Consider the following 21,921-nt stretch of genomic DNA (forward strand, 5'->3'; position numbering starts at 1 on the left):
CCAACCAAATTTTGGGTTTACGACTATCATTGTTCAACTCCATAGCTTTGTAATTTGAAACCCAGTCCAAAAGACAAGGGAACTCCTGGATCAAGTATTGGAACAAATTCGCCTTCGTGGAGGACTTTTCGATGGTACTAACCCGCATTTGCGATGCATTAAGAGGAAAACCTCCCACTGTTATCCTGACTGCAAGAGTACTCTAACCCATGATCCGTCTACCATTAAGGATATTTTACGTCAACACTGCTGTCGGTGCGAGCTGCGTGAGGAATTCGAACGATCAATCATTGCTGGGATTCGAACTCGGTTAACCTCATTGGAAGATGAGCTCTCTATACCCTGAGCCACCACGACCCACTACGTTTGAGCATTTAATTTGAATATAAAAGTCTTCCCTGCAGAATAGAAACGTGCTGAATAATATGTTTGTAAAGAAAGGAGATATCGACAATGTCAACCTTCATCTATGAAAAGGTGCCCCCAAAATCGAGTTAACATGTCTACTAGTGAATTGGAATTACATTTTTGTAGTGGTAGACACACTACACGCTTTTTCAGGCGAACATCACATCGCTGTTATCATGGATTTATATTTAAAATGTTAGTGAACTTAGTTTAGAATAAATGGCAACTGTGAATGAATGTAATAGAAGTTTTCCTGAAAGACATCAATAAAGGCAAATTCATTGTCCTTCAATAGAAGGACATCAATCAGGTTAAACAAATATTACCGATGAATCCATTGCAGATGGTGTTGAAGAAATCATTAGCAGGAGATATTCTATTACTAACTGAAGAACGTACTACTGTATGTTCTTCAGTTCTAAACGCTGTCATCCTCAATCAGTTGCTACTGAACAATTGAATCGAATATGAGGTGCTCTTCCTTTATAATTTTGAATAACGGAAGTATGCTGTCACCTTTTCATGACTAATTTAATGGTGTTGCACTGCTATCGCTACTTTTTTTCCAGAGCAAACACATTTATTCACTTTTTATTTGGGCAACCCTAATATATGTTACACACATATACTAGGGAGCCAAACTTCTATGTCACTGTGCTCTAGAGATGGCTAATATTTTCTGGAACAGGTATTTTGCACCTGCTATTTAATCATACCTGTTATAAAAATAGGTTACTTCCATAGGCCTGTTCCAAAATACTAGGCAAAAATTGTAATTCAATTATCTTGCCAAAAAATTTATTTTTTTTGCTTTTATTTATAATGTTTCAATTGNATACCTGTTATAAAAATAACAGGTTACTTCTAAAGGCCTGTTCCAAAATACTAGGCAAAAATTGCAATTCAATTATCTTGCCAAAAAATTATTTTTTTTTGCTTTTTTTTGTAATGTTTCAATTGCTTTTAAGTTATCTTTGTACAGTTTTAAAAAAAGGTTAGATCAGGTTTTTGTTTATGTAATTGATACAGGGCCGTAGTTAGGCGTTGCGAGGGGCCCTACAAGTTTTCTATTTCTGCAAAATCTTCAAGAAAGTATTTTATTTAAATAATTCAAATAGATATATTTTTTTCCAGTTTATTTCCTAAAAATGAACAAAATAAAATTTTTATTACATTATTATAATTTTTTAGATCTGTTTTAAATCTAATAATTTAACGAGTTACTTTGCTAAAATCAAATGTTTTTTCGCAGCTTATTTTCTAGAAATATTTTCATATAGCTTATTTTCTCTAGTTCAATAGCTTGTATTTCCACACAAAGTTTTTATTTATTTATTTTATTTTGCATGATGCCACTAGAACTGCATTCAAGAACTGTGCCTAGGCAATCTTGTATATGTTTGGAGGTAAAAAAATTTCTANAATTCTACATTTATAACAAAAACCGCCTATGAAACGTGAGGCACTCCACGAATTTCTCTCTCCTCCTGTCTTGAAAACTCGCCTTTTTTCGGAAAGGGGAAACACGGCCTTTATTGTTTATTTTAAGATAAGCAATATGTTAGATTGTAGATTGAACAAATATTTAAATTAATAGATATTAAATTAGTATTTAAGTCAATTGCTTAACTATTCCACCTTTTCAAAAATATTTTATGCAACTAAATAATATTAACCATTTCACTAAACTTACCCTAATTAGGATTTAATGACATTATCTAACACTAATGATGACTAATAACTGGGTATAATTTTACGTAAATTATTGTAAGAGACAATTATAATACATTTATTTTATCCACATTGCAGCATTATAAAATCTCAGTTTTAACTAAAACTAAAATATATATATATATATATATATAGATTTAAGAAAAATTCGTGTTTTTTTCCTATAATCTAACAATAGAACAATCTTTACAATAGAACAATAAGAACAACAGAGTAAAAACTTAGTTTATAAAGGATTAATAGTTTTGTGCTCATGCTAGCCAATTGTAATTAAATATTCCTTTCATCTATTTCAAAATATCATCTGATTCTTTTTGACCAATAAGAATATTGTAAAATCACATCATTTGCCTTGACCAATGAAAATATTAAAAACCTATCACATGATTAAATTCTTTTCGATATAATTTTCTGAAATATCTTTCTTTTCAACTTGAGACACTGCCATTGAAACTTAACAAGTTTTATTGTGACTCAAAGTTATTAAAAAAACTGCTTTTTCTACGATGGATTTCAACGTTTTGTACTTCGTTTTCATGGTTTTTTACTCCCTCTTCAGTTTGGTGTATTCATCTTTTTGTAACGTTGTTTCATTCTTTCAGCTGAAATGCTTGTACGATCTCTTCTTTTGGATTTATGTTGGTACTAAGTACTCTTGGAAGTTGAATGGTTTAAAAGTCGAGATGGATTTATTTCAAAGGTTGAATTTGGTCTTTTACGAGTTAAAGGTTCTTTACTGGTTTCTTTACTTCGTTTACAAAGTCTTTTCAGTTTCCTGTTTTTGGGACATTTTAATGTCCCTTTATGAACTCTACACTGTTTTGGATTTCTATTCCTACTTTGTTCCTTAGATATTTTTGCTCAATGTTTTGTTACACCATTAGTTCAATGTGAAATTATTATAATCAATTCGCTTTTCGATGGCTCAATATCATTTTTATTAATTCTTAAAATATTTAAAATCGTATATTGACTTTTGTCGATTTATTAGATTTTCTTACTTGAAAGTTGTTAAACTTTTAATGAATTAAATGACCTCAAATTTTCATTTTCCTAATTTTTCCTTCAGAATACATTCTTTTCTTTCATTTAGTGCTAAACTATTCACAAAGCACAGATTCAATTTTAATTCTTCTAAATCATTAATTCATTTTTCGGTAGCTGAATTTCATCTCGATTGAATCCCAAATTATTTGGAATCCTTCATTGTTAGTTGCCAATAAATTGGATTAGCTCATTTTAACTTTGATAAGCTTTCACGCAATTAAATGAATCCTATATTTTTCGTTTCCGCATTATTCCAACAGAATAGATTCTTTCTTTTTCAAGATTTTGAAAACTTGTGTTTTTGCTGACTATGTATGTTTAATAAGTATTTTCTTTCTAGGTAATAAATTAAAATGATAATTATCACGAACTGGAATGGTAAAGTCACTCATACAGAAATTTTTTTTTTTTATAAATTGGTATGTACCTTTAAAAACTTTTCACTAATCGAATCATGAAACTAAAATACAAACTCAGAAAAAATAAATAGTATTTGTAAACAACTTTAATCTAAACTACAGTAGATAAAATACAGTTTCCTTTAGATTTTCATACTTATGTTAATATTAAAAACGAGTTCATATAATGAACTTATAAGAAATATTAAATCTTAGAGTCTCGAGATTTATTTCATTCTAAACATGAGTTCATATATTTAAAATAGCTTAATAGCAATTAGATTAATTTTGACAGTTATTAGATTAATATTGAACATTTTTAAATTTTTACTATCCGTTTTTTATACTATATTTCATATCTTTCTTCGTTGAAAAATGTGTCTTGTATGGTAAGGCAACTTAGTAACCAAAAACTTCATAACCAAAAAACAATTGTCGCTTTAAAACTTACTGAAAGTATTACGTACCAAAGTAGTCGTTACCAGACTAAAATTATAAATAGTGCATTTTAAGGCAAACTGATTTAATAATCGAAAAATTCATATCCTATTTAAATTCACCAAAAAAGAGTTTATATCATAGTAGTACCATATTAATTTAGAATTGTTTATAATTATTAATAGTACGTTTTACAACAAGCTGATTTAGTAACCAAATATTTCACATCGCAGTTAAACTTGCCAAAAATATTGCCTACTGCAGCAGTTCCGCATATTTTCAATTAAAATTATTGCTAGTACACTTTACGTCAAACTTTTCTGATACCAAATAGTTCATATTATCACTAAACTCCCCAAAAAGTTTGCATTCCGCAGTAGTACAACATTATTTTTTAAAAAAAATATTGGCTTTGTTGCTTGTACACTTTTCAGTAAGCCTTCTTAATAACCAAAAAGTTCGTATCTTAGCTAAACTTTCCAAAAGGATTGTATGCCACAGTAATGCAATATTATTTTCAATACAATTATTGGCTTTGTTGCTTGTACACTTTTTGGCAAGCTTACTTAGTGACCAAAAAGTTCATATTTTAGCTAATCTTTCCCAAAGAATTGTATGGCACAGTAGTACAACATTATGTTCACTTAAAAATTATTACTAGAGCATTTTATGGTAAATCTATTTAGTAACCAAAAAAGTTCATATCGTAGCTAAACTTACCAAAAGTATTATATACTTCTGTAGTACCACATTATTTTCATTTAAAATACTTGTTGACACATTTAGTATTCTTATCTGTAAAAGCCTTATATAAAGATGAATTAAATATAATGCGCCATTTTAATTTTTTAAGTGGCTTGTTGTTAAGTGGATGTTTACCTCACATGCTTATGTTGTTTCTCAAAAATTATAATACAAATAATTTCATCATCATTTTATTTTATACCTTCATCCTATTTTATGATGAATTTATCGCATTTGTAAATGAATTAAATGTTTATGCCTTTTAATCAAATTCTGCAAAAAATGCACATGCTTTTTATTTAAATTAAAATGAAGTAAGAGATTTAATTCGAAGATCAAAAGTACATTCTGAAAAATAAATAAATAAGTTTAGCTTAAACAAATATTTAAATTAATAGATTTTAAATTAATATTTAAGTCAATTGCTTTACTATTCCACCTTTTCAAAAATATTTAGAGGAGTATGGGAAAAAATTGGCGATTCTGTAATTTCCATGTTTTTATATCTCTTCGGAGTTTATTTATGCAATTCTTCCTTTGGCACACTTATATTCAAAATTCTTGTAAAGAACAACTTGCATATGTGCATGTGTAATTTTAAGTACTAGATAAGTTTATCATTATAAGTTTAGTATCTAAGCAAAATTTACCCTGACATCATTTTGGCATTTGTTTCATAGTGTTTTGCATTAAAATATCTAAGTTTCATTTGGCATTCTGATATTCAAAATTAGATGCTCAGTAGTTATTTATGCTACTGTATTTATTTTACTTTTATTTACATTGTTATTTGATTTTGGCAGAATTCATAGATCTACTCTGTAAAAATATATCTTCATGGAATGTACGGAATTAACGATTCTTTTACTTCTCGGGGGGCTGTCCATGTTCTGGCTACTTATAAATATGTCTGACAGCCCTCTTGGGGAACTATTTTGATTGCTAAACACTAAAATAACAACTATTCTAAGACCCAGTGACTATGACAAAACTTCAAAAGTGGTAGATTTTACAGATAATGGTCGATACTCATGATATAGAAAAAAATTGATGTTTTGTACATCATCAAATATTCTTCTTAGTGCTTAAGCAGTTAGAATAAAATAGCCTCGCCTCCTCGTTTGGCGTTCCCTGGGCAACATTGTGATACAATACAGGGATTATAAGCAAAGTATCTTTTGTATCACAATGGCTAAGAGGTTATATGAAAAAGTGGAAATTTGATAAATTTAGTATTAATAAAGCAATCTAAAAATCTAATAAATAAGAATTTTTGTTGTAGCTGAAACATTTTTAATAGAGACACCACCATTTTAGAGTTATGATTTTTCGTTTTCGCTTGCCATCTATATGTTAGCAATATTAGCAGATTGGCTGACTTATAGCTGAAAAGACTGCTAATAATCTTTAAATTGTTAGAAGAGCCATTTAAATGTATTAAATGTGTTTAAAAGTACTGAAATAGGTATTGGCAATGTATTGAAGAAAAAAGCAATTAACACAGAACAATTGGCAATTAACACTAAACTGGCATGACTCTATTATTAAAATTCTTTATCTATGAAACATCTAATTGTACTATTAACGGTGTTAATTTTATGTGGTAAGTGATTAAATTTGTTAATCAATACTTATTTCAAATGAGCGGTTGGTTAAATATGAGGTGCCAATAACATTTGTATCCACTTGTCTCCATCCTCCCCAGTTTGACTTCATATTTCATCTTTCTCAGCTAGAGATGGATAATATTTTTAGAACAGATATTTTGCACCTGTTATTTAATCATACCTGTTATAAAAATTACAGGTTGCTTCCAAAGGCCTGTTCCAAAATACTAGGCAAAAACTGTAATTCAATTATCTTGCCAAAAAAATTTTTTTTTGCCTTTATTTATTTAGATCAGGTTTTTATTTATGTAATTGATACAGGACCGAAGTCAGGCGTTGCGAGGGGCCTTACAAGTTTTCTATTTCTGCAAGATCTTCAAGAAAGTAGATAGCTCTGAAACTAGTTAGATTTTTATTTAAATAATTCAAATAGATATATTTTTTCCAGTTTATTTCCTAAAAATGGATAAAATAAAATTTTTATTCCATTATTATAATTTTTTAGAGCTGTTTTAAATCTAATAATTTACCGAGTTACTTTGCCAAAATCAAATGTTTTTTTCACAGATTATTTTCTAGAAATATTATATATATAACAATACCTTCTACAATTTAACGCTATTATACACACTCCTAATTTGCCATCAGACTAACCGTGGGTGGTTTCTCTCTCCAAGTAACGCAAATGTGGGCTAGTCTTCTACGAAGGCGAATTTCTCCAATTACTTGATACAGGAGTTTTCTTATTTCCTGGATTGTGCTATAAATTACAAGGCTACGGAATTGAACATAGGTAGTCATAAACTCAAAATTGCTTTGGCTGTTCAACTACGGATATAAAATAAAGAAACCACGCAGAAGCACAACTTGCGACTTCAAATGAGTTTAACAGGATAATCATATTTTTTGGTTGTTTAGCCATAAGAGTCATTCGCTATATTAAAAAATGCTCTTCGAGCCACCTAGCCTTTTTTTTTTTGGCAAGCTAAATTAATTTTTTTAAATATAAAATGTTGCAATTATGTAAGCATTAATTATTTAACATTATGTTATCTAAGAGTTTTTTTTTATACAATTTAAGAAATTCTGCTAAAACTTTCTTATAACAATATCACTCGATTTTAAAATATTCAGTTTTTTGATGAAAGGTGCAGTTCAAAGATTTATATGTTTAGAACAAATTTAAAATTATCAACTTCTCCTAATTAGCGTAACTCAACTAAAGTAATTATAGTGTATTATAAAACTATCGAGTTCTACTTTGCTTCTCGACTCCATGCTGTAAAAAATTTCCCATTTCAGAACCTTTGAGAACAAATATGTACTAGTCTAATGCATAAAGAGTGTTTATGATCGACATTCCAGAGGTCAAGTCGCAAGATGACAGCCGTTTTAATATTCTCATACTATTTCGCGTAAATTATAGGTTGGCTAAAACGAAACGATTAACTTCCACCTGCCTATTTGACCGCTTTGCCTTGAAAGTTTAAACACAATCATTTTTCAATGATTGTTATTAAACTCTCAGTTAAGTGAAAATCTATATATATATTTCTCTTACACGACGACTAAAAAAAGCCTTATTACTACTCACCGAATGGCAGCGCTAGAAAATCGACCAATGATTGCCGCTAAAAATGTCACATACCAAATCTAGCTGAGATGCCTAAAGCATAGCGCTTTTCAAAACGGAAACTGAAATAACCTTAAGCTAGGCAGAAGTGAGTAGTTTTTGTCGATAGATCTCTATTTTAGTATTTTGTCGAAAGCGCTTTTTTTCACGAATTTATATATTACGAATTTATTTGACGATTTTTGATTTATATCACGAATTTATTTGTTTTACTAGAATTTATTTGCAGGTTTTCCCATTGCAGGTTTATGCAGGTTTTCCCATTGCAATTCACTTACTTCAATTTTTAATTGACTTAATTATAGCCAAAATTTTAACCTTTATAAAGAGATATAAATTTTAGAAATTTTATCTTAAGATTTTATACTACAGCACATTTCTAATAGGTTTAACGAATTACATGTCATTTATTTGAATTCAAATTTATTTTACTGACTTAGCATTTACTAAAAAGATGAAATTTTTCTTTAAAAAAAAAGTTGTTATATGGATTTTAATGATTGTTTTGAATTCTTAGAATTTTGTGCATTAGCAATGTACCTAAGTTAGTAGCGAGCGAAGCGAGCTTGGTTTGCGAAGCAAACCATATAAGATTGCGTAGCAATTTTCGGGGGTTGGCGAGTGTTAGCGAGCAGGGAGCGCAGCCCACTATTTATTAAATTATATAGATGAAAAAAGTGACTTGCTATTATTCTTAAGTCCTGAAATATTTTAAATTGACAATTATTTTCCGATATAAATTAGATTCTACAAGTTTGAATAAAAATCTTGACAAAGGAAGATTATGAAATTTTAAAAAAAAGAAAGAATAATTTTGTTGCTTAACAGTGGAGACTTTTTTTTTAAAAAAAAAGAACGTAATTTAAAATTTTAAGTATACATTTTTTCACCAGACCTTAGTGGATCAACGTGATAATAAGGAAAATAAATTCTTCTCTATTAGGAATATACAGCAATAATTATAATAGACGAATTACATTCTTTAAAAAATGCTTACTATCGCTCGTCAACCCCCGGAACTTTTTAAGAAATTGATTTCAGATAGCTTCACTTTCTGGGCGGATTGCCTATTATAGTAGCAAAAAATCATGGCGTTGAAGTAGATTAGTATACGTTCGTAATAAAATCGCAACTTCACGATTGAATTGTTCCTAAAATATTAAGAAATTTAAGGAAATACGAATCGTTCATTGCAGATTTATCGACCAATGACATGCAATTCTACTGCTAATAGTTTTCGCCGAACTAAATCGGGGGTTCCGTCCCCTGCTAAATGTCGCTCACCATGCCTTCGGACACTCTTTACTTTTATATTGCTTAATACTGATGCCTCAGCTTTAACTCTCTAATATATTATTAATTATATTAAAATTTCCAGCCCTGATCGCTCTAGCGGTTCAAACATACCGGAATTGCTCACAAAGTTGATTGTTTCCGGATTTGGGGCAAATTGCCTAGAAAGCAACAAAGAAAAAAAGATATACTTAACAGTATCATATCTCTTCTGATTAAAATTGTTTGTAATGGTAGCGAAATAAGAGCAAGAATTATACGACTGCATGTAAAATTATCGCTGCACTAAATGCTTTTAAAGGATAATGCTTCGATACATTTATCTTGATTATTTGTATGCAACGGTAGACAAAACGTTTATAAATGAGTTTTTGTTAAATTAAGAAAAATATTTTACTAATATTTAAAAGAAATTTCAGCGGAAAACAGGAGATTCAGCATGTATAAAATAAATGTTATAAAATTTATTAGATATTTAAGCGAAGTTAGGCGTATTTATTATTTTCAATTTTAGGCTAAATATCAGTGCCAGCTATCATTTGCCAAATGCTATTGCAGTTTAGTTCATATTGCCTTCGTTAGCTTCTTTATTGCTCAATACATCAGTTTTTATACTTGAATTTAATAATAGTTGATGAAGTGCTCCTGCTCACGATCGCAACCGGAATTCGTCTTATATGAACCGCGTACCCCTAAACGCTCATATATTAAACAAATGTTATTATCTATATATTTCTCTAACAACGTCGACAAAAAAAATGCCTCATTACAACTCCCCGAATGGCAACGCTAGAGAATCGACCAATGATAGCTGCTAAAAATGTCACATGCCAAATCTAGCTGAAATGGCTCAACATACAGCGCTTTTAAAAACGGAAACTGAAATAACCTTAGGCAGAAGTGAATAGTCTTTGTCGATAGATCTCTATTTTAGTATTTTGTCGAAAGAGCTTTGTTTCACGAATTTATATATTACGAATTTATTTGTTTATGCAGGTTTTTCCATTGCAATACACTTATTTCAATTTAGCCAAATTATATAATTATAGCCAAAATTTTAACCTTTTTAAAGAGATATCAGTTTTAGAAATTTAATCTTAAGATTTTATACTATAGCACATTTCTAATAGGCTTAGCGTATTACATGTCAGTTATTTGAATTCAAAATTTATTTTAATGACTTAGTAATTACTAAAAATATGTAATTGGGTATAATATGAAAAAAACACAACTACTTCGATTTAGTAGGGAACAACATATGACGCAATGCTAAACGAATGGAATTTAGTTGTTGTTTATTTAGTTATTGTTATTAGTAGTTGTTGTTAGTTTTAGTTGTTGTTGTTTATTTAGTTGTATTTAGTTTCAATAACTTTTCTTTATAATGCAATAAAATCTGGCGAGCAGCTATTTAAACGATCGAACACTTCGTTTGTTTATTTGTGGCTTGAAGTTGGGCTCGCAGAAAATGCCGTTCATGGGTTAAATTTAGTAGGAACAACACAACCTGTGACGTAGGCTATATTATACCCAATTTAAAAAAAAGTTGTTCCATGGATTTGATTGATTGTTTTGAATTCTTAGAATTTTGTGCATTTGCAATGTACCTAAGTTAGTAGCGAGTGAAGCGAGCTTGGTTTGCGAAGCAAAACATATAAGATAGCGTAGCAATTTTCGGGGATTGGCGGGCGTTAGCGAGCAGGGGGCGCAGCCCACTAGTTATAGATTAATATTAGTACACCATGCTTGCAAACTATATCTGGCTTATAAGCTCATTAAAGTTTTAAATTGGGAAGTTAACGTGTTTATAAGGTGTTTGAGTTTCATTAGCGAAGTTTTGTTTCCATATTAAATAAAACTACTGCCGCTGTAACCATCGTTTCAGAAAATTTTTACTGAGCGTGTTTTTTCTCCGTTATAATTTAAAAATTATTAAATGAAACATTAAGAGAAAAAATGTTTGAGAAAAAAATTCTTTTATCAAAATGATACGATTAGCTATCGAGTTGTTTATGTCAAAGATGAAAATTAGTGTTTTCCGTAGTTTAGCAAAAACTGCTCGCAGAAGAAATGTGATTGTTTTAAAGTTAAACACTATTATAGTTAGAGAATATGAATAACTAGGCTTAGTTTGTATTTTGAATTAGTTTTAGAGTTTTAGTTTTCGACCGTATTTTGGATTTTTCAGTGAAAAGTAAAAACTAGTAGTAGTAAAATTATAATTTTTTGCTGCCACTTTTGACTGAAAATAAAGAAAATGTGATTGAAAATTTGTTTTTCAAAATTGACCTTTTCTAGTGTAATTATTATACTATATCGAAAGGTTAAGCATACTATTTCTTTTTATTTATTTGGAAAGCAACCAAAACTAATCCTCTATTTAAGGATTTATTTTACTTAGAAAACTCGATGTTAAGTATTTATATAAACTAATATAGTCAGTTTTTCTGTTTCTGCCGCATGGTAAATGGCATCGCATGTGTGTGATGACGTTAGTATGAGTATATTTTCTTTTAATTCATTTGCAAGGTATAATTTTTCACTTTAAAAAGTTTAGTTATTTGAATTTGGAAACATATCTATTTATTACCAGTTATGTTTACTGGTAATATAGCTACAAAATGAGAAAGTTATTTCCAATCTAACTCTATCACACTATTATTATGCTCATACAAGTGGGGGAAAAAAGCGATTTTTCTCTGCTTCAATAGCAATTTAACTATTACTTCGATAAAATTAAGATGCTGTTAAATTAAAATATGATTTTTCAAGAATAATTTAGTTTAAAGATATTCTTGTTTTCAATATCTCATTTCATGTTTTAGGGGTAAAGTAAGAAGCACACACGCAATACATTTTAATTAAATTCACAAGTATCAGAAGATTAAATATAAAGTATAAATAATTATAATAAAATTATTAGTATAAATAAAGTATAATGAAATATAAATAAAGTATAATAAATATAATAAAATATAAAAGCATAATGAAATATAAATGAAGAATAATAAACATTTTGAAAAGTTAACTTGGCTGCCTTTACAGTTCATCGCAAATGATCTTTCAAATTAACTTTTTTACTCAGTTCTCCTTGGTGACGTGAATTGTTCAACATCATAACATGAGCCGACGCTTTCAGTTCATAACACACCATAATCTTCGAAATGGTTCTGAGACTTTTCGATTTTAACAATCACTTTTCCAACATTTCTTTTAATATCCTGTAATGAAAGTACACTGTTTTAATTCTTTATAACGTGCTATTACAATTCATAATGTTTGCAAAATCCCTTGTTCTTATTTATAGAGTAGAGGAGAACTTCTAAAAAGTAAAGCCATACCCTCTCGAGGCCACCCTATTGTGTGGTCCAAGGCTTTTTAATTTTAATTACACAATTAAAATTAAAATGTTTATTTAATTTTAATTAAACATTACAAGATCTTACGAACAAGTGTACTCGAAAAATTATTGTTATTCTTTACTGCAACATTATTTTAGCTCTTCACGCCTTTATTTTTCTTGAGCATATATTGTATTTTCCACATTGCTTTTATACATTACTTAAAGCATTTTTTTCTTCTTATTATTACTTTTACTTATTTTTTTACGCAATGCTTTTTCTTGTTTGATTTTCTTATGTGTTATTTCACTTTTAAGTGCTACATTTATTCGTTTCTACGTATTGTAAAATTTACGCGTTATAAAGAAAAATAAGCGTAAAATGCTATAAAATTACTTTTGTTTCTTTTTTCTTTTGTTTCTTTTTACTTTTGTTTCTTTTTTTCTTACTTTTACGCGTTGCTTTTATTTATGTACGCGATACTTTACTGTATATTTACGCTTCTGATCTTCTTAAACGTTACTTTTTCACTTTTAATTTTTTATACATTATTTTTGCTTAAATTACACACTATCTACTTTATATTTAATTTTGCTTATGCGTAATTTTTTCGCTTCTCTACACGCATTTATTTCTCTTACGCATAAAAAAGTTTAACTTTTACTCTTTGATTTTATTAATTACATAACTTACGTCACGATTTTAAATGCTTTCAGCTGACAAATTAATTGTTTTAATTTACTTATATCGTGATTTTTTTCTTGAAAGCAATTTGTTTTAGTATACGAAATTATGTTTTCTACTTTATTTATATTGCGTATTCTTTTTCTTTTCTTTAAAATTTATATAAATGCCGGTTAAAATGAAAGCTAAAATTATTGAGCTCTTTTTTTATATTGCTTACCTTTAAAAAGCTAAAATGTCAAATATTGGTTGAATTTGTGTTTTCATGAAGTTTTCAAAAGCTGAAAAAATATCACAAATTGATTATTATTACATAAACACTTATGCAACATTATAGGGATCTTTCAAACATTATGAAAGGACATAAGGGGGTTTGTGATTTACTAATTTTATCAGACAAGTGGAAGGCGGTGTATGAGTCACTCTTACGTGAGACATTAAAATAATATCATTTTTGAAATTTTTCTTTAAAAATATCAATTAAGGTAACTTAAAATAAAAGTGAAGAAAGAAAAAGTTGGACAATGTTAGCTGTTATGTGTTTCGGAGATCAAGAATTNATTTTTGAAATTTTTCTTTAAAAATATCAATTGAAGTAACTTAAAATAAAAGTGAAGAAAGAAAAAGTTGGACAATGTTTGCTGTTATGTGTTTCGGAGATCAAGAATTTTAACACAAAACAAAAATATTGAATATTCTTTTAAAATTTAATAAAATGAATTGGAATATCTACTAATTTTATTTTTTGAAAAGTGACCTTGTTTTTTGGAATTCTAAAATTAGATTACTCCAGGAAGAGCTAAAATTCGAGCAAGTTGGTGCTTTATTACTTTCTCACTTAAGCATAGGATGTGATTTGCTTATTTTCAGTGGCACTATAACAATGAAAACCACCAACTCAAAAATTTTTATGCAAAAAAATTAAATATTTTTTTAAACTTTTTTCTTCAATATTATTCTCTTTGGTAATTTTTGAGCAGTTTCCGAACTATTTCTTAACCTAACCAATTGAAAACGGTGTCAAACATTTAAAGGAAGGAACACTTCAGTTTAATATTTTTTCCGGAACCACGTCATCTTGAAAATAATTCCAATTTTCATCTACTCTATTATTCATTAACCCAAATTATTCATTATTGTTTGTTTTCTCAATTTGACCTTCATTAAAATATGCAAAACGAGAAAGCTGCAAGGCACTTCCAACTTGTATAAGCTCTATGGAGTAGGGGGTAGGGGAGAGTGGGGTCAATTGTAACATTTTTTATTTAACTATTTTTAACTAACGAAAATTCCAATATATTATTAGTATTAATTGACAGACGAATAAAGTAGACTATCCTGTACTAGAAAAAAAAACCTTATTTTAAATGTTATTGTATTAGTTATTAACAATTTTTGACAGTCGTGCACTTGTTACAATTGTCCCCACTTACGGGGTCAATTGTAACAGTTCATAAATTCAACTAAAACATTGTTAATTATACATATTATCATATATTTTTTATTGATCAAAATAGTAGTGATATTTTAGGAGTAAAAATTATTATGAGCAGAGATCCAAAGGGTAAAACTTTTAACTTTAAGTGGTTAATTTTTTTTATTTATGCTGCGAAAGGTGACAAATAAAATAATGCACAAGCAACATAATATAAATGATATAGGGAACCATTGGTGGTTCTTATTGTTGTTGTTGTTGTTAATTTACGTCGCACTGGAGCTGGACAATGGGCTATTGGCGACGGTCTGGAAAGCACCCCGGAAGAAGATCCAAAGACATTCCATCACAATTTTGATCCTCTGCGGAGGGGATGGCACCCCCGCTTCGGTAGCCCGACGGCCTGCGCGCGAAGTCGAGCACTTTACGGTAGCACAATTTAACGAGGACCAATACCGCACACCCTCGGTCCCTACGCAGACTGATCCAAGTGGTCACCCACCCGCACACTGACCACAGCCAGTGATGCTTGACTTCGGTGATGTGCTGGGAACCGTGTCTTAACGATCAGTCCACTGCGGGATTTGGTGGTTCTTAAAGAGTTAAGTAATGGTTTGTAAACATAAGATTATTTATTTTCAGCTGTTACAATCGTCTCTTTACTTATTGCTACAATCGTCCCCAAGACGCCATTTCATTTGATGCTAAACAATGCTAGTTAATTAACAAAACTAATCTTTTTTTTTGAAATGTTAATTAAGGTGTCCATATAAATATTCGGTTAATAATTTTTATTTGTTTAAACAAAATTACTTTGCTGCAATATAATATTCTAATACCAAAAAAAGTACTTACGTAGCGTGAGTTACGTACCAGAGCTATGACGAATCACAAATTACTATTCTCCATCATAAAGACAACATCCTGTCCTATAAAATGCAAAGTAATCAATTAGATATGAATAAAATATCAGCTTTGTAAAATAATAATAAATTTGCGACGCATATGAATATGTGGTCACTATTTATTTGTTCGAAGAAAAATTTTATAACAACACTGTTCAATGCCTCCAATTCTTCCCCATACCTTAGCCCTCTAAACACAAAGATAAGTAATCAGTCACCACCGGCAACAAGAAGAATAAAATATATAAAAAATGGCGATTAAGCAAATGCCTGCCATTCGCCAACTGACACTACTTTTTTCCGCCAAAATTGCGCCATGTGCTCCAAAATCAGTGATTTCGTCTCCTTGTATTACGCAAGAAAGATGCTATTTTCACCGAAACTTTCATTCCACGCATTCTCGTTGTTGTTTCTAATGTCACTTGCCCATACCAGCAAACCCGCTAGGTGAAGCAAATCAAATTCAGCAGCAATCAATAAAGCAGAGGGTGCGTTTCTTGTTTTTCAGTAGCTCCATCTATGACCAAGAATGCGACTTCAGACACACACGTCGCAGCCCGTTTGAAGGGTGGACCCATTCATACATCCACAGATCATAATTTTGACCTGAACCAGAGAACGATCTATTTCCAATTCAGTTCCCCTAGAAGTATGATTTGCTAAGGATACATGGAGGATTTTGTGACCTGTCAGATTTAACGTGCACCAGTCACCATTTACTGCACGGGGACAGCCGTTGGGGATTGAACTCACGACCGCTTCGACATGGTACGCATTCTTCCGTTCGCAGACGTTACAAGATGACTAATAAGATTTTAATGACGAATAAAACTTTTTTATCTTTTCCACTTGCAGCAAAACGAAAAAAAAGATATTTACAGTGATAAAGGTTTCTTTTGAAAATTAAAATTTTTTTTTTATTAGAATTAAATTCTAAATTATTGTTTTTAATGGCAATTTTATTCAGGTGCATTTTTAAGTGTTTTTTTGATAGACTTTTCTATCATCGCATCGTTCTAAAGTTTTCGGCTTTTAAGTTTTGCTTTAAGAATTAAAAATTATTTTTTTCTCCGTTTTTTATTTTTCTATAATTTTTTTTAAATCTTTGTTTATACAAGGATGTGGTATTTGTTCCCGAAATTGCGGTAATCTGAATAATTGAGATTTCGGAACTTTTTTTTTTTTTTGCTATTCTTTATTTGAAGTTTTTTCTTTTATCGACCTTTTTATTACGACGCGTTATTTTTTAAGAGCATTACTGATGATTTAATTTTTTTATCTCCATTTTTTCCTAGATAATACGTAGAAATAAAATTTTGCTTTTGAATTCAAAACGGTCTATTTTCCTCTTTCGCTTCATTCATAACTGTCAAAAACACTGTTAGTATCGTTTTTAGACCTGTTTTATATTGTTTTTGTTTTATTCCTCGGTATCTTTATTATTTTGCTATAAGTGGTGATTCTGATATATATTTTTTTCTATTTCTTGCGTTTTTTTATTTCGTAATTTCCTTTTTTCTATAAATGTAAACTTTTTTTTAATTGCAGTGTTTTTTAGTATATTATGTAAGCTAACATGAAAGGATGATAATTTACTCAAAACATTTAATAAATATAGTTGAAAATTAAGTAAGGTATTTCCATATTCTTCTTACTTTTTCACCTCCACTTAATATTTTTAATCTATATATATATTTCTCTTACACGGCGACAAAAAAAGCTTCATTACAACTCCCCGAATGGCAACACTAGAAAATCGACCAATGATTAACGCTAAAAATGTCACATGCCAAATCTAGATGAGGTGGCTCAACATATAGCGCTTTTAAAAATGGAAAGTGAAATAACCTTAAGCTAGGCAGAAGTGAGTAGTCTTTGTCGATAGATTTCTACTTTAGTATTGTGTCGAAAGCGCTTTTTTTCACGAATTTATATATTACGAATTTATTTGACGATTTTTGATTTATGTCACGAATTTATTTGTTTTATTATTGTTATTAGTTACTTATTGAAAAATGAGTCTCAGTCGTGCTGTTACGCTTTAGGATTACGCTTTAGGCACATTTCTAATAGGTTTAACGAATTACATGTCATTTATTTGAATTCAAATTTATTTTAATGACTTAGTATTTACTCAAAAGATGTAATTTTTTTTTTTTTAAAAAAGTTGTTATATGGATTTGAATGATTGTATTGAATTTTTAGAATTTTGTGTATTTGCAATTCAATGTACCTAAGTTAGTAGCGAGCGAAGCGAGATTGGTTTGCGAAGCAAACCATATAAGATTGCGTAGCAATTTTCCGGGGATGGCGAGCTCTAGCGAGCAGGGGGCGCAGCCCACTAGTTCTTTTAATTCGCTTAATATTTGGGGACAACTATTGTAGTTTTTCTCTCCTTATCTTTAAAATTTTTTATAAGCGTTGATTGCCATAATTTGTTTCGTGTAAGACGCAGCATTTTGTTTTCTGCAAAAGATTGAGTAATGTTAAAAAAAAATTGAGATTTACAGTTTTCGAGTTCACGAAACTTTCGCATATCTGGAATTTGTTGAGTTTGTACAGTAATATGGATTTCTGATCACCTTTTTTTCTCTTAGATGTTTTATTTGCAATAATCTATTTAAAAGTTTCATGTCAGTTAGGATTGTACGTATTTTTCATTTTTGAATAATGAAACTCTGAACAATTTTATTTCACACTAGAGCAGTATTTCAGGGGAACTGAATTTCGTTATCAAAGATTCATTTCGAAATCAAATAAATTTCACATTGGATTTTAATCTATGGATGTTAAAAAAAATAATTCAATAAATTATATCGCGTTATATTAATCCCAATAATATGAGTTTTGTTTAAACTAACAAATTTTATCCAGCATTACTGGTTTAAAACAATAAGCACTAAATTTTATAAGATAAAAACATTATTTATACTATGCTTAAATTTTAAACAAAACTGCTTAAAGAGGTACAGAATTTTTTTCCCCTCCATCTGAGAAATGAATCGTGTAGTGTAATTGATATTTTGAGAAATGCTTTACATAAATAATATGGATAGCTTTGGCTATTGTTTTAAATTTCTAATTTTTGTGGCCCCTATAAAAATGCCACTGGCTGATAACAATTATTTGCTAATTTTGCAATATTTCACTCAGCTGAAAAATCATAAAAAGTTTAAGCAAAATTTACTTTTGGTTAAATTTGTGATCGAAACCCCAAGTTTGAATTTATCTGTGAAACGTTAGCTAATTATTGCAAATAGTTCGCCCAAAAGTTTTGTAAGAGAAGCCACAAAAAAAGAAAGCAAAAAATGTGGCGACTTGATGACGTAGGAAAAAGTTAGAACCTTGTTACCAATCTTTAAAAATTAAAATTCTCACCGTGGACGCTTAAGACTTCTACAGGACGCTTAAGACTTCTACAGGTAAGTTACAGAAAAAATAAATTTTTAAACATTGAGTAATACGATATAAAAAAAAATTCTACCAAAACATTATTTACACTTTTATGTCTACACATATGTTGTGTAATTATCTCAAGTAATTATCTTAATTAAAGTGTCTTAACTAGAAACAAGTTTGAATTTTAAGAGCGGACGTTTACGCTTTGTATGAAATTGTTAGCCCAAGTATATGTTATTTTACCTACCAAAGAGTTGCGGAAAAAGCAATGTTTAGTTTTCTTTATGATTAGAAGGGTTGAATTTTAATTTCATTGTAAGAAATCATCAGGCCCATAATTTGTTTTCGTTAATCAACTTGTTAATTGTACCACCAAAACTAGTTTTACTTAGAAATTGCAATTTATGACTTAGATACTTCAAATATGAATTTTTCCTGCCGTAGCCTATTCCAATGTCGTAAGCTAGCATTGCTTATAATCCCCCCCCCTTTATCAGAAAAGAATCAGCAAATCATATTATTACCAGAACTATGGGGCATCGTAAAATACCTACCAATTATATGCCATCCTCATCATAAAGACAAGAATCTGAAGGATAAAACTCAAAAAAAGTAATAAGATTTCAATGAAGTTATGAATATATCAATACAAATCATTCGAAAAATTATATTTATAAATCTTTGACACTGTATAACCCTTTATGTACCGATCAGACTTTTAAGTTGAACTAATAATATTTCTATAAAGCATTGAAACGGAACAAAATATCCCATTTAAACTTGCCTGCCCCTGTAATATGACTTTACGTTTACTATTACTAGTAGTCAACACACGATTACTTGAAATTTAACATCAATGTAACCATTTATATGTTGGTAAGTCGTTCTAGGAAGCCATTTTATTATTCCTCAATTTCATTCCTCAATTCTCAGCTTTCTATCAAGGTCAATTTTGCAAGCAAGTCTTTCCTATTTTCTTACTGATTCATTAATATTTTCAAGTGGTTAAGAAACAAAGTATTAAATGCTTGACTTAAATTAAAATTTTATTAAGAGTTGTAAAATCCATATTAAGAATTTTATGAAAAATAGGAAAATAAAATTTAATTCTTTTAAAAAAGCATTTGTCAAAGTGCAAAATATACTATATTTAATGGGACAAAAACATTTCTCACTCTTTTGATAATTTTTTTAATAAATTGGTATATAAAGTGTTAAGTACAGTAAAAGTTCGATTCAACAAGTTCGGCATGTAATAAGAAATTCATTATTAAGGCAAGTTGCTGACAAAATTCTGCCATTGAAGATTCCAAAAATATTTATATAACAATTTAAAAATTACTATTTTACCGCTATTACGACGAAAATGTTTTTTAAGAAAATCTACCGCTTAAGTGAGCAATATACGAAGAAAGGAATTTATTACTTCTGAAAAATACTAAAACTTTTTTTCTGCTGTTATAAAATGCATTGGTGTCCATGCAACAGGCTGTCAAAAAAGGTGACTTGATCTACGGATAGGGCATTGGCCTTACCAGACATGAGTTGCAAAATTTGATAAGAACTATATATCGATTTGAGACTACCTTGATATTTTACTAGACACGTAGTGAGAGTAACAAGACTAGAGACTTCCACGCTTTGAGACTACTACGCATTGAGACTACCGTAACTTGAAACTACCGTAACTTGAGACTAACACAAACTGAGACTGATTCGACCAGAGAACACAACCTGAGACCAACTTGAGAATACCACCAGAGAATACCTGAGACTACCACAGAATTAGACTTCCAAGTATTTAGAATATCCAAGACTTCAGAATATCACGACCTGAGACAACTAAGTCATACGATAACCACAAACATGAGACTTACACGACTTGAGACTACACAATCAATGTTAAATCTCTCTCACATGTTTATTTGGAAACTAAAATAACATTAGCTTGTTAACCACATGTAAATTCATTTTTTTATGACTCTTCCTATGAATAAATTTATCCCATACTTTTTTGTTTTAAAATTTGAAATTTATTTATTAATATAAATTGAATTTATAACAACAGACTTTGTAGAGTCAATATTTAGCATTAGTTTTAAGCATCTAAACAGCAATCTGAAAACTAAAACGTCGGAATTTAAAACAATAAAAAAATCAATGAAAAAAATTATTTGAATCTTTTAATGATTGCAAGATAGAACAATTGAAGAAACAAATTCCGTACTTTTAACAAGTCATATTTGTATCGCCTTTCCACACTAAAATACCATACATCAATTTCAAACCAAATATCCAACTCTGTTGGGCTGAATTTCAATTTATATAATTTATGCCTTTTTCAACCATGAAGTACTAACTTGAAAAAAATACTGAGTGATCCAAAAAAACCTTGGGTAAGTACTGTTTAATATATTTTCATTAAGCAAAAGAAAATAACTCCGGGTGATTACACACCAATAAATTTTTATGTTTATTTACATTTCAATATAGAGCCATTTTATACTTTATTTTATCCAAACAGTGCTCTTTATAAAACTCATTGATATTTTTTTCTTTAAACCAATATCTTAAGAAATTTTTTTAAATAATGTTGTTTACTTTGAATTAGTCCTATTATTTTAAGAGATATTCAGTATTCGCAGAGGCCAAATTGTCAAACTTCTCATTGCATATTCTATAGAAAAACACTAAATAAAAATCTATTTTTTTTCTTATTCGAAATTAGAATACTTAAGGAATTCTTATATAACCCCATACTTTTTTTTTGTTTAGATTATTTAATTGTTTTTCTTCTTGCAAATAAGCAATTCCATGGTGTCATACATTAAAAATTAACATGAATTCCTTAGAAAAAT

At 29.5% G+C, this 21,921-nt stretch overlaps 1 protein-coding gene across 2 annotated transcripts in view; it reads right to left on the reverse strand.

Moving 5' to 3' along the window:
* Positions 1-15,614: 15,614 nt before the first annotated feature.
* LOC122272664 (epidermal growth factor receptor substrate 15-like) overlaps positions 15,615-21,921 on the reverse strand; it is a 75,248-nt gene continuing 68,941 nt past the window's right edge. For both annotated transcript variants that reach the window (XR_011636002.1, XM_071176945.1), the window contains one exon: positions 15,615-15,688. The gene's annotated coding sequence lies outside the window, so the exon portion shown is untranslated. The remainder of the gene's footprint in view (positions 15,689-21,921) is intronic.

Source organism: Parasteatoda tepidariorum, unplaced genomic scaffold (assembly GCF_043381705.1).
Source record: "Parasteatoda tepidariorum isolate YZ-2023 unplaced genomic scaffold, CAS_Ptep_4.0 HiC_scaffold_57485, whole genome shotgun sequence".
NCBI classification, from domain to species: Eukaryota; Metazoa; Arthropoda; class Arachnida; order Araneae; family Theridiidae; genus Parasteatoda; species Parasteatoda tepidariorum.